At 35.2% G+C, this 5,867-nt stretch overlaps 1 non-coding gene across 1 annotated transcript; it reads left to right on the top strand.

The window, feature by feature from the left end:
* Positions 1–4,016: 4,016 nt before the first annotated feature.
* On the top strand, positions 4,017–4,151 carry LOC119041696 (small nucleolar RNA SNORA42/SNORA80 family). Its single transcript, XR_005081088.1, has one exon. It is a non-coding gene; the product is annotated as a small nucleolar RNA SNORA42/SNORA80 family (small nucleolar RNA).
* The last annotated feature ends 1,716 nt before the right edge of the window (positions 4,152–5,867 follow it).

Raw genomic sequence — 5,867 nt, 5'->3', positions numbered from 1 at the left:
GTAATGGTGGGGATAGGGGGGTAGGGTGGAGGGGAATAGAACAACTGTAACAGCATAATCAATAAAAAAATTAAAAATAGAAAGTTACAGTAAGCACTTTCTGCCTCAATTCAGGGTGAGGGAGTTTTAGCAAAAAGCAAGTCTCAAAGTGGCCTAGGTACAATGCAGGACTGATTCCCCAAGGAAGAACCTATCTGTGGGCATGGGTCCTGTGCATCTTTAAGTGGGAGCTGGGCCCACGCTTCACAGAATGGTCTTCTATAATTGTGGAAAACACTCTCACAATATGTATTTGGAGGTTTGAAAATATCATTAAACCTTGACTCAAAATTCTCAATTTCAAGCATCAATTCTAAGGAAATAACACTAAAAAGCTATCCATGGCAAAGTTGTGTTTACTCCTGTACCCTCAAGCCCCCCAAATTTTAAAAGGTAGATAAATGTTTAACCATAGTAGATTGATTAACAAAATTCAGGTGTGATGAATTAGAATATGATAGTCCTTAAAATATTTTCAAAGATATTAGAAATACCTCTGTATTTTAAAAAGAAAATCTAGATGCATCATATACATACATATATAAATAGCTTTGTAAAATATCTGAGCATAAAATCTTAAAGTACTGGTATTTGTCCTTTAGTGATGGAGTTGTTATGGTTTATTGAACTTTTACATTATTTATATTACATATTATTTTTTAACTAGAGAGATACTTTTTAGCAAAACTGAAATGATTGATTGTCACTAGCTACAAAAACAAAAGACGCTGAAAGATGGAATGGTGTCATTGATGACAAAATTGTAACTCATATTACTTTCTTGTTCCATTTGTAAACATTGCACAGGACTATTATAGTGAACACATTTTGAACAAAGATTATTTCTTATTTTTATTTTGGGCCATGTCTTTTTAATAAAGATAGCCATGGCAAGATTGATATTTGAAGAAAAGATGGAGTATATTAAGATATAAGACACACAATGTCAGGTTTAAGCAATGTTTTTCTGGAATTGTGAAAGAACTGAAAAAGAGAGAGCATGAATTGAGTGTTACAAAAAGCAGCATTAACTGTTAAAAATCTAAAAGTATCACAGAATGAATTGAGGAATTAGAAAATAAGTGAGACAAAATTAATACATTAAAAAAATCCAAGTGCTATTTCTATCAGTTCCTTAAATTAAGTATTTGGATAATGTAGTCACCAGGTGGTAGTTTGGTGTGGTGTCCTTGTTATTTTTGCACGTGAAGGAGGTTTCCTTCATTTCACTTATACTAACCCTTGCAAGATTCCTATAAAGTACAAAGAAAAAAACTATCAAAAAGTCTACAATTGAAACAATTTACAATAGCCAAATGATGGAAGCAACCTAGATGCCCATCAGTAAATGAATGGATAAAAAAACTGTGGTACATATACACAATGGAATTCTATGCAGCAGAAAGAAAGAAGGAGCTACTACCCTTTGCAACAGCATGGATAGAACTGGAAAGGATTATGCTGAGTGAAATAAGCCAGGCAGTGAAAGACAAATACCATATGATCTCACCTTTAACAGAAACCTAAATAACAACAACAACAACAACAAAACAAGCAAGCAAAATAAAAACAAAAACACTGAAATAGAGAACAGGCTGACAGGGACAAGAGGGGAGAGGGGAGGGAATTTCAGGGGAAAAGGGGAAGGATTCACAGAAACAAGTATAAAGGACATGTGGACAAAAGCTAACAGGAGTGGAAATGGGAGGGAGGTGGGAAGCACTGGGGGGTGGGCTGGGATGGGAATAAAAGACAGAAAACTGTACTTGAATAATAATGAAATAATTTTTAAAAGACATTCTAAATATATATAATAGATGTGTTAAGTTGTAGTGACTACTTAAAGATGATACCAAGGTACATGGGACTCTAATATTTTAAATCAGACAAACTTTATCTGCAATGTGCAAAATCTGAACCATTCACAGGACTAGAGCTTGTTTAATTGCTTAGAGATTATAAATTAAATCCATTATTTTAACTCCTTCATGGGTAAGAATGGAGGGAGTGAGGTTAGTGGTTTGAAATCAAGGTAGTCCAAGTCCATAAGGCTAGCTCTGTCAGTTAATACTATTTAACTTGGAAAAGTTGCTTTACCTCTCCATGTCAGAAACACTTGTAAGTGAATGGGGTAATTATTTACTACATTGCTGCAAGGACTATATACAATAACACATGAAATCACAACTGACACAGAATGGGTATTCAGTACATAAATGCTCCCTTGGTTATATACTAAGATTTTTTTTAAGTAAAGGATCAGAATTGTGCTTTCTGGTAGGCAAATGGAAGCTGCTTTACAATAAAACAAGTAGTTTGTTAGGAGAAAAAAGTAGGAGGCATTCATAATGATACATATATGAGCCAATAAATACCATGGAAGAATAAATATTTACAGAGTGCATTTGGGAAGGCATCACAAAAAATATCAAGCTGAGGAATAAACTGCTTAGGTGTCAAGAAGAAAAAGAAGAGAATAGAGTGATTGCAGAGATCCAGCCTTACATTATTGGAAGAACAGATATCTTTGAGATCTTACAGTCTAGGAAAAATATGAGGGATCTTTCAGAGACAGAAATCAATTTAAATTCAGCTTCTTGACAAATATCAGAGAGATATGATATTACACGTGCTGCTAAAACTTCTCAAGTGAAAACACAATGCTGTAAGGACCCAGAAAAGTTAAAGACATAATTCCCAGTAAAATCTTCCCTTTCCATGACTGACACAAGTAAGAATCATTACAGCTATGAGTTTCAGTAAACTATCTTAAGCCTTTAAATAAATTGATATTAAATAAATAGGAAATCTACTAATTTTTTTAGAGAATTATATTCCTAAGACACTGGGAGCTTGAGTAAATTATAAATTCTTCGAGACTCAAAACAACTTTTAGGTCTTTCAGCTTTCTCCAAGAGCTCCCAGGACAAAAAAGGTTGTCAATACTAACTTTAGATATATCTCAAAAGGACAATGGGAAAGTAAGAACACTTCAGAGAGTAGAATCAAAGTCCTTTGTTTTTTGGAAACAGAATTAGATTTAGTCAAAAAGTGTTCTCCAGCCCAGAACAGGAGGCTTTGACAGCATTCTTATCAGAGTTCAGGTTTCTATGGATTCCATTACCTCTCTCTTTCCCTTTCTGAATGAGATCAGGGTTTATTGTGGTCACGTCATCTCCATTCCATATTAACACTGCAGTATAGGATGTATGGTTGCCTCTAGTGTGTCCCCTGATGGGAACTGGCCTGCAACCCAGGCATGCAGCCTGACTGGGAATTGAACTGTGGATCCTTTGGTTCACAGGTCCATGCTCAATCCACTGAACTACACCAGCCAGGGCCGGATTCTTCCTTTTTGTTCACATACCTCTAGTCTAGGACAAGTTATATTTGGAACCATTGAATAAAACTATAGGACATCACCCTGAGATTCCAGACTTTGAGCTTAATGTCTTGGATGAATGAGACTTTGGGTTTCATCATTTGTTGAAGATTTGAATGTATCATATGTGTGTGGGGGGGAAGAATGAAGAAATGCTAAGTGACCAGAGGAGTACGCTGTGGTGAAGACAGTGGTGTCTCCCAGAATTACATGCACTACTCTGCATTCTCCAGTCCTCCTTTGGTTAGAGAGGGCTGAGTGACTTGTTCTGATCACTGCAACTATAAGAGGATATAACAGGTTTTTTTTCTGGACTGAGGCAGGACATACAACTTCCCAGTTTTCAACTTCCCAGATTTCTCTCTCTCTGTTTAGAATGGAGATTGTGGGTTTAGATGACAATGGATTGTTCATTAGTTTGAACCTCTTTTGCCTTTAAAACCTGAAATAGATATATGACAAATTAAAGAAGTAAACTTTGGGGATTATTTTTATAGCATAAAGCTGCCATATACTGATTATTACAGAGATTTTCTGGGACAATGATTAAGAAATAGAGGGTAACAATAATTACCCTATTCACTCACACGCAGATTCATGGGTTGGGATTTATGGCAGGCCCATCCCCCCTGGGTCTCTCATAGTGCACTATGCCACAGCCAACTTTGGGCTTTAACCCTTGTCTGGCCTTGGCCCATAGGCTGCTGGCACTGACATGGGTTATAGTGAAAAGAAAGAAAAGAAAAGAAAAGAAAAGAAAAGAAAAAAGAAAAGAAAAGAAAAAAGAAAAGAAAAGAAAAGAAAAGAAAGGAGAAAAAAGAAAAAAAAGGAAAGGAAGGAGAAAGTGGAATAAGGAAGGAAGGAAGGAAGGAAGGAAGGAAGGAAGGAAGGAAGGAAGGAAGAGGGAGTGGGAAGGAAGAAGAAAGGAAGGAAAGGAGGAAGGAGAGAATAAATCTTGGGTGAGCAATGGGGGAAAATAGAGGACAACTGTAATGAACAATAAAATTCGTGTCTAAAATTTGTATTTTCTCGAGGTTCAGTTTAGATTGTTGCATTTTTTTTACTGTATACTCTTTCCCTAGGTTAATTCTTATACTCCCATGGCTTTGATGCACTAAGCAAGATCACTATTCTGACCTCCCTATGCACACGTTCAGCTTTCTTCTCAACAATATCTCCACTGAGATGCCCTAGAGAGTGATCAAACTCAGCATGTTCCAATTATCTTACTTTAATATTGCTCACTGAAGGAAATGATAACCTTTACTTGAATTTTTTCAATCCAGAATCTCTCCTACCTCCCCTATCAATTGTTTTCATCTCTTCTTATGCCTACCTTAATAATTTACAAGTTCTACTTATCTATATTGCAGCCAGAGTGATCCCTTTAATCCTGAACTCTTTTTTTTATGGTGATAAATGTTAACTAGACTTACTGCAGTGATCGTTTGCAAAATATACAAATATGGTAACATTATGTTGTATACCTGAAACTTGTATGCCCATTATACCAAAATAAAATAAAAATAAGTATAGACAAAAATCTTCACCACCTTACTATTATGGCACCTCAAAAAGTCAGTAACACTTCCTTTATATCATAAATTACCTATCACATTCAAACATAATCAACAAAAGAAAAAAAACAAGCAAAATACAACCAGAGACTTTTAAATTAAGAACAATCTAACAATAACCAGAGCGGGGGGGGAGAGAACAATGGGGAGAAGGGTTTTCAGGAACTACTATGAATGACACATGGACAAAACCTAGGGGGAGGGTGGAAGCAAGGGAGAAAGGTGGGTTTGACTGGGGTAGAAGGGAGTAGAGGGGAGAAAATGCAGACAACTGTAATCGAACAACAATAAAATAATTTAAAAATAAATAATAATCCTGAATTCTTAACTGTTTTAGAGAAAAAAACTTTCTAATGATTTGATTTATACTGCTGTCAAAAAAAAATCACATCTTTAACATTGCCTCCTAAACCATAAACAAGATGGCCCTGCTTCTCTTTCTATTACATTTTTGCCCCATCCTCAATTCTTTTTATGTACCATACTTTTGTTTTTTCACATCCTCCTTCACATGGCCTTATATATTCTGTTCTGTATAGAACACCTTTTCTCCTTATTTTTATCTAACTGTAATTTGATTTTCTCTTGTTTTATTATTATATCTTATTTTCTCCAAATCTTTGACTGTATTATACCACCTCTGCTTTTCTTTCATGGCATACTTGTAATTATTTGTAAGTATTTGGTCATTTTTATATGTATATATATCCTCTATATTTAAGGGTCACATGAATGAAAACCTTATTTTTCTTTTTCATTAATATAACTTTTGTCCCTAGAATTGAACTTGCTATAATGTTCACTCTCAATAAATAGTTATTGACTTCATCAAGGGACACCCTGGTTCATTCACATTAAAATCATTATGG

Source organism: Artibeus jamaicensis, unplaced genomic scaffold (genome assembly GCF_021234435.1).
Source record: "Artibeus jamaicensis isolate MK-2021 breed Jamaican fruit bat unplaced genomic scaffold, CSHL_Jam_final contig_61, whole genome shotgun sequence".
NCBI lineage: Eukaryota > Metazoa > Chordata > Mammalia > Chiroptera > Phyllostomidae > Artibeus > Artibeus jamaicensis.
Note: the sequence above shows the minus strand (reverse complement) of the source record. Positions and strands in the feature narration are given on the sequence as shown.